Below are 17,960 nucleotides of genomic sequence, written 5' to 3' on the forward strand. Positions count from 1 at the left end.
TGAGGGGTTTCTTAATGCAAAATCAAATGTTTTCTCGATTATAATGACAGCAGCTATCATTATCACTTCTAGACAACTCCAATGTTTATTTTTGGTGCTTTTTCATTCATTACAATACACCTAGGGCTGTTTTAGTGCCATTTCTGAGGAGTCTGGCTTCTTCCCTGGTATATACAGCATCACTTACAGAGGACATGTAATCAGGTGTCTAGATAGGAAAGGGATCGGGACAAGTCACAGGCAAGGACCACAGACACCACTGTCAGGGAGAACTACACGTGGAGCATGCAGAGGCTTTTATTTTTTTTTACTATTTGCCATGGCTTAGTGAAAGTTTTGCGTTCCTTAACATTCACAGGGCATGCAAAGAGGCGGCGACAGCATGGCTGACAGCACTGCCCTGCGCCCGCTGAAGCAAGGCTCTGCACTGCACAGCAAGGCAGGGTCGCGGGGCCAGACCCACAGAGATATTTAGGGGCCTAACTTCTATTTCAGACTTCAGTGGGCGGCCGGTACCTAAATAGGAGTTGAGCACCTGATTACCTTTACAGGTCTGGGCGCGGGCGGAGGCATCTCCACGTCCCCTGCCTGCCTGTGGGAACCTCTGCTCCTCTCTGGCCGACGGTCGAACAGTGGTGCGGTGCGACCCTGGTGTTGTGAAGTAGCCGTTCTCTGACTGGTGACGGCCTGATTCACAACACCAGCTGCTGCACGGCACCCGAGGGGGCCTTCCTGGCCAGGCTCCCCGCCTCTGGGCTCCTCCAGGGTCCATCTTCCACAGCGCCGCATGCTGAAAAGCAAAGTGACAGGGTTAGCTCCATCGATCCCACCACAGCTTATATACCTCTACCGGTTTAAAATATGAAAGCGTGAAGGGTGTATGTCTCCAAGAGAAACAAAAAAAAAAAAAAAAGAAAAAAAAAGAAAAAAAGTGGTAAACTGGTGCTGCACTCAAGATCTACTGCTCTGTAGAGGTGGGCACTGCAGCACGATGCCGGTAACACGTACAGCTGCACTCCTGCTATTCATTTCCTGCGCTCATCTCAGGAGGGATGGAGGCTTGCAGGCAGGGGAAGCAACCTAGAAACTCAGCCAAGCTCTCAGAGACAGAGGAGAAACGGGCTGCTTTTTCACAGATCCCAGGACTGTGTCAGAAGGAGAGTGGTGCCCCAGGGACTTCTCGAGCACAACGCTGCTGTTAACCCTCATGCCTGCACCCTGTCTGCTCCTCCAAGGTGGGTGAGACACCAGCGCCTGCGTGGTCCGTTCCCAGAAGTTGCCTGGCGTTCTGGCATTCAGGAAGGTGCCCCACCCCACAGAAGTCCTGCTGGGACCCCTGAGTGTCCCAGTCTGCAGCCCTTCATTCCCCTGCCAGGGTTGCCTCAGGAACTCACAGAAGCTTAGGGACACAACCTGCTGCTGACCAGGAAAGCTAATCTTTTAAAACCACACACGGAGTTATGGATTCTGGGACTTTTGTATTGCTTGGGGGAAAAAGAAATCTCCCTCGCCTGCATGGGGCTGATGCTGGTGAGCACGATGACCATCACAGCCTGCATGCAGCGTGTATCTTGGGCAGCATGAGAGTTTGGTGCTGCAATGCTGCAGCACTACAGGAACGGCCTGGGGTAGAGCATGGGTCCAGGTGGTCCGGCAGCTTTTCCAGCAGAGAAGACAAAAAAGGTGGAAACAGACATGTGCTATGCTGCACCGGTGATACAATGACTCGCTTGATGTGGTCAGGTTGTTCTTAAGGGGTTACCAAGAACTCCTTGCTGGGCTAATTCATCTAGGCAGATGCGAAAAATAAGCAAATAATAAACTTCATCCTGTGTATTACAGACTTCTCTCAGCAACTAAAATTCAAAAGAAAGCAAGAGTTTCTGTGAATCAGCTGGGGACTATCAGTGGGATGATGACCCGCTGCATGTGTCCTTAAGCAAACCAGACAGAAAGGGATGCGAAGCCTAGCAAACCTCCCAGGAGAAACTGCTGCTTTTTAACAGTTCTCCTGAAATGAGTTAGGTGCGGAGGCAAAACTTCTGACCGTGCTGACAAAGGGAGCGGTCCCCTCCCCATCCATCCCCAGACAGACAGGTCATGCAATTTGGTCGCTTAGGAAATGGAGCTGATTTTTGACACCTGTGCATGTGTGCATACTTGTAAAGTCTCAGTCATGTTGCACGAACAACGCTTTTATTTAAAGAGCAGTTTTTGGAATTGTAATATGTTGAAAAAAAACCCCGATTTATTTATATTTTATGCGTATCTATTATTCAGCCTTCAGTCCTGAAAGGAAGAGCGTGAAAGCTGAAGTTGTGTTGTGGCTGTGGTGGCACGGCAATGCCGGATGAAGGTGGATTGCCTCCCCTGAGCCGATCTTTCACCGCGTGTGGCGGCACTGGGCACACTTGACGAAGCACATTGTGTCACACACAGAGTAACGCCAAATACTTTTTGTACATTCTCTGTTCCCTGGGAACACGAAAGCCTGCCACTAGTACTGTGGGTGGGAAAAGAGAAACAAATGATAGGAGTCTTTTTCAAGGTTGTTTAAATCCTTCTGAAACCTTTTGTGCAATTTGCGCTGAAGTATATCAGACCGCTTAAAAAAAAGCATGCTCCTGTATAAGCATTGCATGCTCCCCGAAGAAGCCAATTTAAAAGCCTTTTCCAGTAAAAAACAGTATTATATGCTGTACAACCAAGAAATGAACACTTAATCTAAGACTCTTTCTCCCCTTAATGTATCAGAGATGGAGGTTGGTTTTCTGCTTCTTTACCCCCTTGGTCAAATAGTCCAACTCAGTCTTAGAGTATGTCTGAGCTGAAATTTTCATCTCCCATTTTAAACTTTTTTACTTAGTGGGATTTTATTCAGTCATCTACTGGCAATAGCTTCCACGTTCTTTAACGCTACGTGGTTTGAAAGATTTCTTATGATTTCAGCTGGGTTACGCATATGTAAATGTATGATTTCCTAAAACAGCTGAGTAACCAGCAGCTCGGGAACTGCGTTCCCCCATGCTGTCCAGCTGGCTGGGTCTGGAAGCCTGAGGAAAACCACCAGAACCAAATATTTACTTCAGGATGACACTAGTGCATTACGAGGAAGGATCTCATCTCCTATAAATAGCAAAATAAACTTCTCAGTTTTGGGGGAAAAAAAAAGACAACACAAAAAAAATCCAGTAACACAGATAATCCTGCCTAGGGTATTTTTTATATTTAGAAACAGGAAAGCATAATGAGAAACTGTGCCAACGAGTTGGTTTTTGTACGCCGAGGTTCCAGGCAGTGAGCAGGACTCGGCCACGGGATCAGGACAGTACTCGGGACACCAACTGCAACCTCACCCTGCAAGGTTATTGCCGCCCTTAATATCCCATGCAAATAGATTTCCTTGCCTTGGTCACAGCAGTCTATTAATTCAGCCCTCTTGTCTGGTACATCTTTATCCTCTGCAGGTTAATCCTGCCAAATTCCTTTGCCGTAGTACATGTCACACAGCATATAATATCCAACAATGCAATTTTGCTAATCCTGTTTTATCAGCTTTGTCGCCCTGTCTGGTCAATCCAATAGTGAAAAACTGCACATAAGGTTTTTGCCAAGATCTCCCTCTCGTTTGCCCCCGCCCACCCCTCCTTTTGTACGGTTTCAATTAAATGGTTCGAGAGCAGAACATAGCGTTTGGATACCCGCCAATGTCCTTCAGACGCAGAATGTCAAGGCTCTTAATTATATAGGTCTCCCAACTCTTTCAGGCGCCCCACCTACCCAGTCAGCTGAATTTACTAAACGCAAGTGTAAAAAATCAGCTTGAATCTCTTTCTAAAACACTCTCCACGCATTAAGGACTTGAAGATGGATGAATAGCGATATATTTATCGCCCATTATCTTACTAGAAGATTAAACAAATGAGTAAAGACTGTCTCATTAACAGTTCTTTGTTGTCTTGTTTACTGTTTAGTGGACTCATTAACATTAATTATTAGAAGAGGAACATCAATTATTGCAATAACCTTTGTCAAGCCTAGCACACTGACTGCGAAACAGTAAAGGGATCCACATTTACCAGGCAGGATTTGCACAGACAGAAAGAAGAAAAAGCCAAGAGCCCTGAAATCCTCGACACTTCTCTAAGGCAGTGGAGATCCAGCAACACTTGGTAGTTCTGGCATCAGCGGAGCATCCTGCTCCAGACCTCTAGGCAGGGAATAAAAGGGTCAGGAAATTCTGAGCTTAACTCCACAGGACTTGCTTACCCAGCTCTAAGAGGCGAGACGTGAACAAAGGCATCCCTACTTCCTCTGGCGCTTGCCAGGCTGTATTTATTACACTAATTATTTTAACGCCGGGAACAGCCCCTTTCTCTCCCCCCATCATCAGCGCTGTGCATATGCTTGTGTAAATATAACGCAGACCGCAGGATCGATTTCAGGATTCTCCATCAATGCGCTGCTAGAGCTGACTGCTTTACTGCCTCAGGTGAGGAGCATTTTTACACTGTGAAAAGATATCATGGCTTGGGCTCCCCCCCTTCCTCCTCCTCCCTCTGGTTTCTCTTTCCTTTTGAGAAAACCAGCCCCAGGTGGAGATGATCTCCTCTGCCTGAGCAGAGACTTGGTAGTGTATCAGTATTTTAAGCACACCATATATTTCAGTAGCTCTGTCAGGAGTTAACTGTCAGCAGTAGCACATCCATTATTTAAAATACTGATGCGGAGGAAGGCTGTCACTGAGCTGGATCCGTCACCTTTGACACTGCTTCTCAGCCTAAATACAAGTGCCAGCCTGGGCCCAAGAACAAAATGAACCTTTTCAGAAGGACCCTGAGCCAAATCCAGGGTTTATAAGATTATATTTATACACAAATATGAGCAAGGGCAGCTAAGCACTGCACTTTTTGCAGATGATTCCACAACCACGTGCTGTGAGCCACTGCGAGCGAATACGCAGATCGCTCCTTACACCAGCCAAGTTTCAAAGAAAAAAAACCTCTTGCAATTTCTGCAAAGCTGCCCTGTGATGGCCACCCCATGCTCGGCATCACCAACAGCCTTCCTCCTCGCCCCACAGCCTCACCAGCACCTTCCCCTATGCTGCCCCTTGTAATGCGCTGGCTCTGCCTGCATCTCCCCACTAATTAAAACGTGAAACAATTAAGCTGGTTGCTAAATTAGCGATTCTAGCCCTACAGCCTCCTGGCCGGATAGAGGTCCGCAGGGACGGCCGTAGCCTGTTACCTCGGCGTGAATTTGTGCTGACAGGACAGTCCATCCGTCTTCACGTCTTTAGACAGCTGTGCTTACCCGGCAGAATGCAAACATCTCTGAACTTTGCTTACTGGATAAAAGGAAGCCTCTGTTTCCTATTGCATTTCCTCCTCCAAGATCAATCATACGTGTGGGCTAGACGCAGCATCCCTATGTTTGTAATTAATCTCGTAAAGGAAGAATATCTCCTCTCAATCGATTGCTGTATTTGTATGCAGTCTTCCTGCAAGGGAAGAAGTAGAAGAAGAAAATAAAAGCCGGTAGCAGAAGAATAATAATTAGCTGATCCCTTAATAAAGGCTGGTACGTGCTACATATGCACAGAAAGATGCTTTTTCAGTGAGTTGGTTCTTTGCTGGAAAAATCACCTTGTGATCAATGTTGATCATGAATACTGGGGACTTCAGGCTTGTTTTTAGATGCCCTGATAGAAGGACTTTGTTTCATCACAGTGAAGCTCAAAAGGGTTTTTGGGAAGCTTTTTTCATCAAAACAATACACGTGCACTTCAAAATAATCTTCCAGATGTTTTACGGTCTCTTGCGAAGTGTTACCGATAGCGGACGACAAAACAGACACCACACTGTTTGTTTGCTGCCTTGTTGGCGCATAGGAGACGCCGTCCCACCCACCATGCCAACATCTGCTGGAGAAGGATGTCTCATTTATGTTTTCCTTACTGTGCACAGAAATGTTTAAAATCCAGACTAAGGAAATATTCGTTAAAACAAAACAAAACAAAACAAAAACTCTGCATCGCAACCTGCGAGATCGTCTGCTTTATGAAGAATAATTTCTTCCTCTCTCAGGGAAAAAAAGAGGTGTGTACACAAAGTTACCGCCCTTCTGAAATCGACGGAGACTCAAACTCGTAGGCAGAGGGACAGAAACTCAGAGTATTTTAAAAAATGGGAAAGCAAGCCCTCTTCAGCAGTTCCAAGGACCCAGGCCCGACTCTTGCAACTGTTTTAGATCTGTCCATTTCCTTGCACGAAATGCATTGAGCTCACTGACATTTACATTGAGCCAGCGTATGCTTTATAATGAGAAAATAAATAGTCTCCCAGACACGTTTCGATGAAACGCATGCTTCTGATAGGCAGTGTACTAGTCCAGGGTGCCACTGCCTATTTTGATTTAACGGAGCAATACGAAGATTTGCTTGCTGAATGCAATACTGAGACAAGTCAGAGCCTTTCCCCCGTTATCGGAGTAGCAGGAGGGCAGGGCTGCTAGCGTTCAGAGCTCACTCTGTGCTACTTCCCACAACCTGCTTTACAAGCTTGGAGATGAGGGTGTAATGCTTATATGATCAAATATTCAGAAGTATTGAACTGTGCATGTCTGAGAGGAGGAAAAAAAAAACCCATACATTTTAGGGAACTGATTTACAGCAATAGTAAGTAGAACAGCAGTTTAAAATAAAATGCAAGTGTGGTATCTGCCTCAATGCCAACACTACAGCTGCATCAAGCAGAGCTTGTGAAGACCTCGAAGTGTCCTTGTGCCCACCAGCATCCCACTCTTGGAATAGGTAACAACGCGGTCCTTGCTCTGCTGCAGTACGGCCTCTTCAAGGACAGAGGCTGATTATTTTGTACTGTTCCTTTTTAATTGAGACATCTTTTAGCACTAGAAAAATTAAAGTTGTGCCTCAAAGGAAAAAGATACCAAGTATGCACAAAATACTTAAGTGAACTTTTTTTTCAGTGTACCTTAAATAGTGTAACCTTCACTTAGATATCTATATGATTTTCATAAAGAATTGAATGCCAGCACCTCCATTTTATAAACCCTTTATCAGAAAATATTCGCATCTACGTGATAACGAGCTGGCTTTCATCTGTGAAATCTATGGCCCATTACCAGATTGCCTGTTCATTGTTTAGAGGAATTACCAGCAAAACCGGGTGACAAATCACTGGTTTGAATCTTTCCACCTCCATTCACCCATCCCTGCATGACAGAAGCACAGCCCCCTGGATGGATGGTGCTGGCACCCCACCCAAAATGATGGATGCTTTGGGAGGAGCATTTGGGTGCCCGGCCCCTTGCCTCTTCCTCCCTCCTGCCCATGGCGAAGGGCATCCTCTCTCACTACCACCACTGAGATTTTTGCAGTTGTGAGGCTCATGGAGGCTTGAACGCCTGCGCTACTCTTTGGGTGCCTCCTCTCTGCGCCTCCTTCATCACTAAAGTCCTGGATGAAAAGCGTAAAGGGGGAAGCAATTCAGTAATCATCCCACCTCCTTGTCTTCTTTAACCTGGCGCTACTGAGCATCATCTTCAGCACTGGAGGAGGGAGCTGCTCCTCGCTTCTCCTGCTTTGCTCAGTCCCTGGGTTTTGACAGTCCCCAAAATAAAAAAAAAAAAAAAAAAAAAAATCTGAGTTGCTTCTTCTCTTGAAAGATGCTGTTTGCAAACACTGATTGTGAAAATTAAGGTGCTGTTCAAACATTCAGTGTTTGATAAGGTGCAGAGAGGATACAGTCTGGCCACGAGCAGCTGGCGATATAAAATACAAAGGCGGTAAGTATGCGACTAAAGAGCAAATGGTAAGCCCAGGGCTGGGTACTGAGTGTAAACCTCGCTTTCTCTCTGTGCCTGTTTAACAGGGGACTTCAAGACACTTGGCTGACTTGAAAGTTTTGATGCCTCTCCAATTGCCTTCAGGCTGCAAATCTTAGAAGATGAGATTTTCCTGTGGCATTTGACTTTTCTGGCTGAAACCCAGAGAGCTCAGCGGAGCAGACAGAATGGAGGTGAAAGTAACCCATTAAAAATGATAATACACCCACTGCATGTTTGGAGTAAAACTTGTGTAGAGTGAAAAAGAAATTTTTTCTTATCCGTGTTTTCTCCATATCCGTATGACCATCAATGTACTGCTCTTGAGTCTGGAAGACCAATAAATGCAAACCTTTCTTCAGGCTGCACTTACTGTCTTAATTTTCATGACTGAAGACAGAGTCCTTCTCTTCATCTCTCTTCTTTAATAAAATTAAAGACCAATATTAACGCTAGTTCCTCCCTCCTGCCCTCAGCCAAATGCCACAGGTACCTTCAGCTCTTGTCCACTGTACCTTTAACAGCCAAGTCATGGTCGGTGGATAGGGAGAGCTAACATAACATAATGGCCAGGTTAACAGAAAGGCTAATAAGGCTGTAGGAACTTGAGATTTTCTTCAGTGTTGTGGGATGGTGCCTCTCCTAAGGGACTACTGCTGTGGTCTTCAGTGGATGGGAAGGATATTCGGCACTCAGGACAGGACCTCGGAGATCAGCAAGGATGTTGTAGGTCAGGATGGAGATGCACCAGCAGAGTTTAGTGGGCAAGGTTTGCACAACGCGCCATTTCTCCCTCCAGCCAGAGATACCAGCTGTCCATTCCCATATGAGCAAGGGAAGAACATATATGCATCAAAAGATATAAATGAGAAATTCAGGTCCGTGACTTCATACAGATATAGTCTTTTTAGCAAAGGGTTTAGACATGGTTGAACCTTACACAGGATAAAAGGATGGAAAGTACGTCTTTGACACACTTCCAACTCAAATTACGCTGAGATCAGAAATACCAGAAAAGTTGACCAGGGGTCTGAAAATGCTCCTCCTTAGCGATAAAAAGACCCTGAACTCTTCCAAATTCTATCTGCTGTTTGTTACGCTTCCTTCACAAGCCGCTACCCTTCTGTTCCCAGACCTACAGAGGCTGGAGATACACATTTCTCAAAGCAGGCAGGAAGACAATAACAATTAACAGAACTGTTCAGTTCTGTTGAAGCCAGATAAAAACCACAATCGGCATAAGAATTCAAACCCATATCCCTAATGAAATTTAATTTCTGGTCCCAGCTATTTTTTCCTTAAGAAAACCCCCCAAAACAAAATACCACCACCACCACCAGCAGCAAAACCCAAACCAAAACATCCCTGAACAAACCCAAACAAAAATCCATCCCACAGCAACTCTTAAGGATAAGTATGCCCTTTCCTTTGCAGAGACCACACTGCAACCTATGTTAGTTCGAGCCAGCTGCACAAAGCGAGCCCCTCCTTTGTTACCAAACCAGTGAAAAAAACATGAATCAAAGTACAAATACTTCAGAGATTTCCCATTAAAGCTGCAAACTTGACAGAGAATCACATATGGTCAGTTGTACCACAAACGCGAAGCCACAATCTGAAATCCAGCTGGTCTCCTTTATCACAACAGGATGCGTCTATCTAGCAGTAGCCACTGAAAGAATGAAGTAATCTAGGGTCTGGAAGATAACAAGTTGGAAGAAAGCATGTTCGAGGATTTCAGCTTAATTAATAGCAATGGATTGTATTATCCTCTGCCTCCAGTTTTGCTCTTAATTCTTTTTCAGACGTGCTCTCCGTTAACAGACAGAATATAATCAGGAAAACTAAGTATAAGGGAGTTTTTGTTTGAAAAAACCAAAAAACCCTAGATCACCATGTATTTGGGATTCTTAGTACACAACATTCATGTCTCTATGTGGGTGTGCATGTTATTACAGCACTAATCTGTTTAACACAAACAAGCACAAGTATCTGAAGATGAGAATCTGCACCTAAAGACACAACCGACAAAACATTCACATGCAAATAGGATGCTCGGGAATTAAGCAAAGCTCGAGTTATTTGCACAAATAAGGTTTTTTTTTTTCTTCCCCAGCAGAGCTGACAATAAAAGTACTCCTGTCATCATCACAGCCTCCTGCAATGTTAACATGGAATTTTTCTCTGTGTATGCATGTGTGCTGGCAGCTTTTGTTAGCGTTTGTCTACAAAATTATAATAGGTGCCTTTCCTTGCGCACTGGCTTGTGTGATAGCGGTTTAAAAGACAAAACCAAGCCCTGTCTTTAATATAGCATTATCAGAGGCATCTCCCTTGGGGAGGTGTTACGGCCATCTAGCAGACACCTAGACGAGATACGCTTTCCTTCGGAGAGATATTGCCACAGAGCGTTTGAGAAAAAGAATGGATGCTCAGCTAATAGATGCGCATAATTACTAATCTGTGATGCTCCTTAATGGAAGATTTTGACAGGCAGTTTTGAGAGGTATCACAAAGACGTGCAATAGTGCTGCTGAGTTGGTGACTCATTCCCCTGGAATCCTCCAAGCTTAACTTTTATTAGCTCTATTTTTTTTTTCGTCACCTTCAGCAAATATTTGCAGATCCGAGCCCGTCGCTGCCCTCCCCTCCTGAAGAAGCATGTCAGAACAGAAATGTGCATCCAGATTTCCCTCATCCGCACACGCTGGGCACACGTTGCATCACAGCCAAGCAGAGATGCAGGGAACGCCATTTCTGTCGTGAGAGAGGTTAACGTGAAGAGGGTACTACAGAAATGACATGGAGTTGCCCGTATGGGAAACCAATTCCTACTTAAGGTGGAAAACTTTAGAGGAGATGGGGTTTTGCCACGGAGAGACATCTTGGGAGGCCAATCACCCTAACTCAGACTGAAAGTATGGGGGACCATGTCTTGCTCTCAATATCGGAGGTGCAAAACCATTCACACCAGTTGGGTGTAATGGAGAAGACCTGAAACTCAGAGGCGAGTAACTGGCCGGATTTCCCCCGTGTCTTTCCTCTGCATCCCTGCACGCCAGCACAGCTGAGGGCAAGATTTCTGATTCTTGCTATTCCTGTCCTGGAGAGGCAGAGTGGCCTGATTCCCCGCTCAGTTGGTTTTGCTCCTGTGATTTCAGGGGATGGCCTAGATGTGCTGCAAGGAATTAACCCCTCGCCCTCCTTCCCGCGCTCGCTTGTTTTGCTGTGAAGCGTAATGGCGAAAGAAACCACTACGGCGACACATCTTGCTGCGAGGGAGCACGATCGATCCACACAAAGCACAAAAAGCCCAAGCCCCGCTTGAAGGCTGTTTGGACTATTTTAAAGCAACGTACATTTGGCTTTTGTCCCTGTTTTTCCTTTGCATTTCCTTCGTACCTGGCTACCCTTGCAGGAGGTGATCGCTCTTGCTCAAATCCCCCATTTACCCCACCGTTCATCCCAACATTAAAGCATCCCAATGCTTTGAACAAGCAACCCAGGAGCTTCCGTTTCAACGCAGCAAAAAGCGACTGTGACAAAGCCTGGGCGATCGCGCGTGTGACAGGTTAATGTGAACCGTTTTGGAAGGTGAAACGGAGGCGTTGAGACCTGAGGGTGGCAAGCGGCGCTCTCCCAACCACCGCTCACGCTGGAAAAGGCCACCGGGTGTCTGCGGCATCTCGGGAGCCCTCTCATGCACAACAAATGTATTTTGAAAGGTTTTATAAACAAATCCAAAGGAGGTTATTAAATTCACCATTCTGTGTACAGAAGGCAGGAAAAAATTTTTGTGAGTCGGGTAAGTAAATAGAAGTCTAACTGCAAATAATAAAACTACATAAATAATACAGGAATGATGACTAGATTGCTGTATTTTGAGTGGATTTGAGGCAGATGTGAAACAGGTGGTAATTATTTGCTACACAGTAACTGCAATTTACTTGAATTAACTGCATAATACATTTTGGCCACAAATCCTTGCATTAACGCAATGTTTTCTGAACTTCTTTAGGGAAAAAAAAAATTAGTAGCGTATCAGGTTGCGTTTTACCACGGCACTTGCCTTTTTTGATCCCGAATAAAATACAAACTTTTAGGCAGACCTCTGTGAGGCTGGGCGAGCTGCCAGGGTGGCAAAGACCAGGAGCTCCAGGCAGAAAATGAGCCCTGGCTCCATGCAAGAGCTCCCTCCCCGCTGGTGTCACCCCGAATACCAAGACGGAGGTCTGCACCACGTCTCCTGCTGCCACCCCCAGAAATTTCACTCTGGGCATCTCCATCTGATCCATGCAATGGGGTTGCAAAGTAACTCCTGCGGCTCTGTTTCTCAGTCACGGACATACCTACTACAACTCTCCTGGTTTCAGGCACATAAACTGATTACAACGATGTTCCAGTGGAAATTTCCTCTTCGATTTGGCATTCTATTCTTTCAGCACACAATGATGAAAAATCTTAATTTGCTTCAGATGAGCCTGTTAGCTGTATTAATAAATGACAACGCTGAAACGAAGAAATAGCAGCGCCTGAAACCCCACCAGCAAAAAAAGCATTAAGCAGAAAGTATTAAGATTACTGTGCAAGGCATGTATTTGCTAAATTTAGCTTTTTACGCTACAGGATGATAATCCTGAAGTGGAATGAAAAATGCGCTGAATCACTACATCTAAAAAAAGTGTATTCTTCTTCAAGCAAAATGTACCAGCCATGTAAAACTGCATTTGAGTGCTTTTCACCCTACATTAAAATATTTATTGAACTGAAAGAGATTAAGGAATACCTGAGACCTTCCCAAATGCACGGTTCAGAGGAGCGGGGAATTAAATCAGAATTCATGTACTTGGAAGTTGGTATTCAAATTGTTTTCCGAAAGGAGCGCTCTATCTGTTTTGACAACCCAACGCACCGTGGCTGCTTCAGAATACATACATTACATGAATATTGGATCCCGTACCGCCTACCTTATTCAGGAGTAAGGGCAAGAGGGACGACTTCGGCAACGCTATTCACACGTTAGGATTTAGTCCTGAAAATCCTTCATCCAGTGGCAACGGTGATAAAATCATGGAGAAAAAGTGTGGATCCTCACCGTAATTGGCATAAGTCTCACGTACGAAACTTGTCAAATGCACGGATAATGTGCATAAACGGAGCAAGCCTTCAAAAATGCAGAGAAACGCTAAATTTTTGAAGACATATTTTAAAACAGGAGGCATATTTTGTCAGCTAAAGAATTCTTTTTAGAGAAACTAAACGTATCACGTTCCTACTTTGCTTGAATAAGCCATGCTATGGTACCATATGGCAATTTCCACCAATGGTGGCAATAATATATTTTTAAAAATAAGATCCTTTTTCCTCTCAACAAGCTTTACAGATGAGTATAGGAAAAAGAACACACTTGAATTAAGCAGATGCTTATGACATTCCTCCTGGCAATATAATGTGATTTATTGAGTTATACTGCAGTCTTCAGCTTTTTAACCAGATTAAGGCTGAAAAGAAGCCGGCAACTAAAACATTTTTTCCATTTTTATTTATATTATATTTAGTTATGTTGTATTTTTAGTTAAATAAACTTGTGGAAGCTACAAGACCTAATGGCCCGGATACGCAATTAATCAGATTTGAAAAGCAAGGACCATTTATCTACATAAACCAAATAGAATCTATTCTATTAAGCTAACCCATTCAAATCACAAACCTGACTGCTGCTAGTGAGAATATTTTGCTTGGCAAAGGTCCTAAAGGTTCTAAAATTATGTATGCTATTTTTATTTCCTCCTTGGATTGGATTAGTTACTAAGCAACTGAAGAGTTCAGTTCTGCTGGTTAACAGACATACTGTATTTCATAAAGTTGGTTACTATATAGGACCTAAGTGCCCGTGAAGAAAAGATAGTATGCACTGGTCTTTCGGAGGCTATTTGGTTTTGTACAACCAACCGTCCCAGCTTACATTTTAAATGCACATAATTACTACCTGCGTTGCAAGTTTTAAAAAAAGTTTTATCTTTAGGTTATATTTTTAAGAAAAGAGCAATCTCTAAATCAGCATGCTCCTTGACAAGGGAATTTGATCACTTTTCATTTCCTAAAAGATGCCGCTAATGAGTCTGAGCTATGTCATCAGTGTAATGCTTGCTCCTCGGTGCATTAAACAGAAATAGGACACAGTTTAATAATTAAAAAAAAAAAAAGGTAAAAAGTAGCAGGGAAGTAAAGACGATGCCCTAAAATAGCCCCCATTCCTGAAAACTGACAGAATACCCTTAACATCCATTAAGGCACATCCAAAAGTCCTATCTTTAGCTGATCTATTGCTATCACTTGTAATGACGTATGTTCTTTGTATGGCCATACTTTTGTTACTGCAGAGGAAAAAAATATTTCAAGCCTCTCAGGACTGTGAAGCGTGCTGCGTACTGACACCGAAGCCTTATAAAAGCTCAACCACGGGCCAAGCTGTTCAACTTCACAAACTATCTGCCAAGCCCCCCTTTAATAGAGTAAAGTGTGGAGCCGATGGTTGGTTTGACAGTTGATTCCTTTGGCTTGGGTGTTTCTTGGGAACTTCAGACTCGGTCAGCTCAACCTAACCTCTTCCTTCGGCAAACTCACTCCTGCATGAAGATGGTGTTAATTCTAACACTCCTCCCCTTTTGGTTTGTTTTGTGTTTTTTTTTTAGTTTTGTTTGCTTTAGCCACAGATGAAACCTCTGACACTTAGGAGGAATGAAATATTAATTTTTCATTTTTACTCTAAAATAGTCCCTGGAAGAATGTGTCCCACCAGACATACCCTGGCACCGTTTCTGAAATAAAAGACCATGCCTAGGTAAGTTAGCCTCCTCTCTTTCTCTCTGAGCCAGCTGATTGCCACTTTTCCGCACTGACGGGATGGCATGACTGTGGTTCACAAAGATGCCTCAGCTTGGCAGAGCCCAGGGATGCTTCTGGCCTGGATGTGAAGAGCACTTACTTGTGTAACCAGCTGCCACATCAAGCATCTTCCCTGCTCAAGTGCAGCTCGGTCAGGTGAACTGCCTTCCTTTCCAGCCTGCAAGGAAAAAACCCTGTGAAGGCTGGCAAGGCATTCCTGAGCTCAGGATGCACCAAGCACCCAACCTTGCTTGCTTAACACTGATGCAGCGAGAAAAAGCCAAGCTGAAGTGAAGGGGTTGCCTGGCAGCGCTTCTCTTCCCTGTGAAAATCGTTAGGAAATACCCGGTTAGCAGAGGGACCAAGAGAGATGCCGGAGCGCGTATCAGCCCCGCAGCTGCCTGTGCCTTCCATTTCTTCTAGGCAATGTATTTAAGCTTATACTCATAAACAGGCGCTACTGGATGATTATAGGAGTAATTGGAAATGCTTAAAGCAGCTACTCCATAAATCATTTGCATTCACTGGGTTCCACCTGGGCCCTCACTGCACTCTCCTTCCCCCGCTCGCTTTGACAGGCAGCACACAAAATGGGTCACTTTCGGCTCCCTTGAATATTTTATCACTAAAAAAGGGAAAAGCAAAAGGTCGGTGTTCAAAGAGATTCCTTGTCTGCATCCCTGTGCAACTTCAGCAATCTGGGCAATCTCAAGAGCAGACCTTTTGAGATGCACACAAGACCTCTGACCAAATCGCTGCCCCGCTATCACAGTCCTTCCTCCTGCGTGGCTCCTTGCTGTCTCAAGGCTAACATGCACACACACAAAAATCTACTTGTAGATACTAAAGCTGACCCCCAGCATGTAGTGCACTATCCTGGAAACTAGTTCAGGCAATTCAACCCCTTCTTTCAACTACAGTCTATCCTTTCAGCATCACTCTTCTAAAAGTGTTAAATTTAAAAATACTTAAAGAACCATTAGTGATTCTTAAAAAATGTCTACATAGGTACCAGGCCACCCAGCCGCAGAACAAAAAAAAAATAGCCTATCTAGAACAAAAAACTAGCCTATCTTCCTGCAAACTAAGCAGCAGCATGTTTGCACTCAGACCTGGACACTTAAGGACCCACAACCTCTGCAAAAGCAAAGACTGTCACCTGAAATCTGACAAACGAGCTACTTCAAAATCAAAGGGAAAGGAAAAAAAAAAAATACATCCATAGTTGTGATGCCCCCCAGCTCTGCTCTCTGGCCAGTAGCAGAGAGCGCAAAATTTTGATCACTTCTGTGGTCCCATTTAAGCCCAACGCAGCCAGGGCTTTATCAGTGTAAGCCTACACGGCAACTGCCATCAGGAGCACCGATGTCTTTTTTCGACGAGGTGCTGCACCACAAGATAGAGTGGTGTGTGACCCAAACCAGACACGTGGCGAGTCAATGCACATTTAATTTAAATACTAGGAATGTCCTGGCTTTTCCAGCAGGAATTCCTGTGGGATCATCCTGAGGTAGCCAGGAGGGGGACAGGAGAGACAGAAGATCCGACAGGGCCGATGCTGGTGGAGATAGGGAAGGAGGATGAGCAGTGTCTCAGTACCTGCTAAACCAGTGTAGTCATTTTAAACAATGTTTAAATACTGATGTTGAACAGTGACATGAATGAAATCTACTGGAAAACATGAAGCATTTAAAAATCAATGGGGAAAGCGTGAGATGCTGATCTGCGGTTTCAGTAAAGAAAAGTCAGCATTGCTAGGAGACAAGCTATGCTGTGAAAACTCAGAAGCAAGCTAGTACCCTAACACAAAGCACAAAGTCAGTCCTTAGCTAGCTTTTTGAGGTCAGCTTCTCTTGCTTCACCAAACCCTTGCCCTAATGAGCAAGGGTTCTACCCAGGGCATAAGGGCTGAGCAAAGTTAATGGGATTGCAGGAACAGGGACCGTTAGACCGAAGAAAAAATATTAGAAGCAATGCCTCAAAACCAGAATTGTCACTTTGCAAACTAACCGTCGTACTATCTCTTATAACCTCACGAGCACACCACAGGAAACCCCTTCAGAGATGTTCATCCCCTCTCAGTGGACACAATCTTGCAAAATCTCTGAGCAAGGCTGACTAGAAGGTCTTCATCTTTGGCATGTGTGTGGTTCCCCCGATTTCAGTAGGACTGCTCATGCTCAGCTCTATTTGATCCGTAGGTGAGCACCCACAACTTTAAAAAAAAAAACTTTTTACTTGTGATGAAAAGAAATGAAGCAAGGAGGCTGAACCTTACAAAGGAAGGAATTCTAATAGAAATGCCTCCCCAAGCGTGAACTCCTCTAGACCTTCAATTTATTTTCCAATACTGGTCTATACCTCTGCAGCCCGTTCCTGTGGGGTGCTACACATCAGTGATTCCCAGGACTTCCCCGCAGCAGGGCATCGTCATCTGTTCCCCTGCAGCAACTTCACCCTTGCAGCTCCAACTGCCTGCATGCAGGAATACTCCCACTGCACCACCCAGGATCTCAAATTGCATTTTTTCATTTTCAAGTTAATCCGTTCCCAAAACCATACGCATGCAAGCCAGGCTGCTGATTTAAACAGGAGCACTTGCAGGTTTGAAAAATCAGGTCACGGGGAAGAAAAAAAAAAAACAAAAATCCTGTTTTGTAATGCCTGAAGAAGGTACATGCGGGAGAGATGGGGTTTCTTTTCTAGGAAAAGAAATACGCAGTGAAACTCAAGGAAAGGAAAATGAAGCCTTGCTTCTGAACTGAGACAAACTGCTGTCTTACTGGCACAAGTAAATTAAAGGTGAAGGCTTTGTCAGGAGCTGTGCTCTGCGGAAGACAGCTAGAGAAGAAGAATTTAAGATTTCTGGGACAGGAAGAGTCACAAGAGATGAACATCGTATGATTTAATTATCCAACTGGAGGGATAAATTAAGCTTTTGACTTGGAGCTGCATATAAAGAGAGCAATTAGACTTCTCCTTAAGAAAATTAGCATACGGTTTAAGAAGGGAGTAATAGTTTAAAATGTAAGTATGAAATCACTACTGATATGCAATGGTAATAGAATTGTATCCTACATGGATTGAACTAGATGCTCCGTTGTTTTATATCAATATCCCTTTTCCAAAGCCAAAAGACCTTGTGCTGGTTTGCGCCATTAGAAGATCTGCCCCAGGGAGTCCATTTGCAGTGTGGACACAGCCTCGACCTTTTACTGAAGTTT

The 17,960-nt window shown here is 44.4% G+C and overlaps 1 long non-coding RNA gene across 1 annotated transcript in view; it reads right to left on the bottom strand.

Annotated features, from left to right (window-relative positions):
* Positions 1–260: 260 nt before the first annotated feature.
* LOC147601641 (uncharacterized) overlaps positions 261–17,960 on the bottom strand; it is a 64,514-nt gene continuing 46,814 nt past the window's right edge. The window contains exon 2 of the long non-coding RNA XR_015257825.1: positions 261–790. This is a non-coding gene — a long non-coding RNA (uncharacterized LOC147601641). The remainder of the gene's footprint in view (positions 791–17,960) is intronic.

The sequence above is a fragment of the Chlamydotis macqueenii genome, chromosome 2 (assembly GCF_036417535.1).
Source record: "Chlamydotis macqueenii isolate bChlMac1 chromosome 2, bChlMac1.mat, whole genome shotgun sequence".
Taxonomy (NCBI): Eukaryota; Metazoa; Chordata; class Aves; order Otidiformes; family Otididae; genus Chlamydotis; species Chlamydotis macqueenii.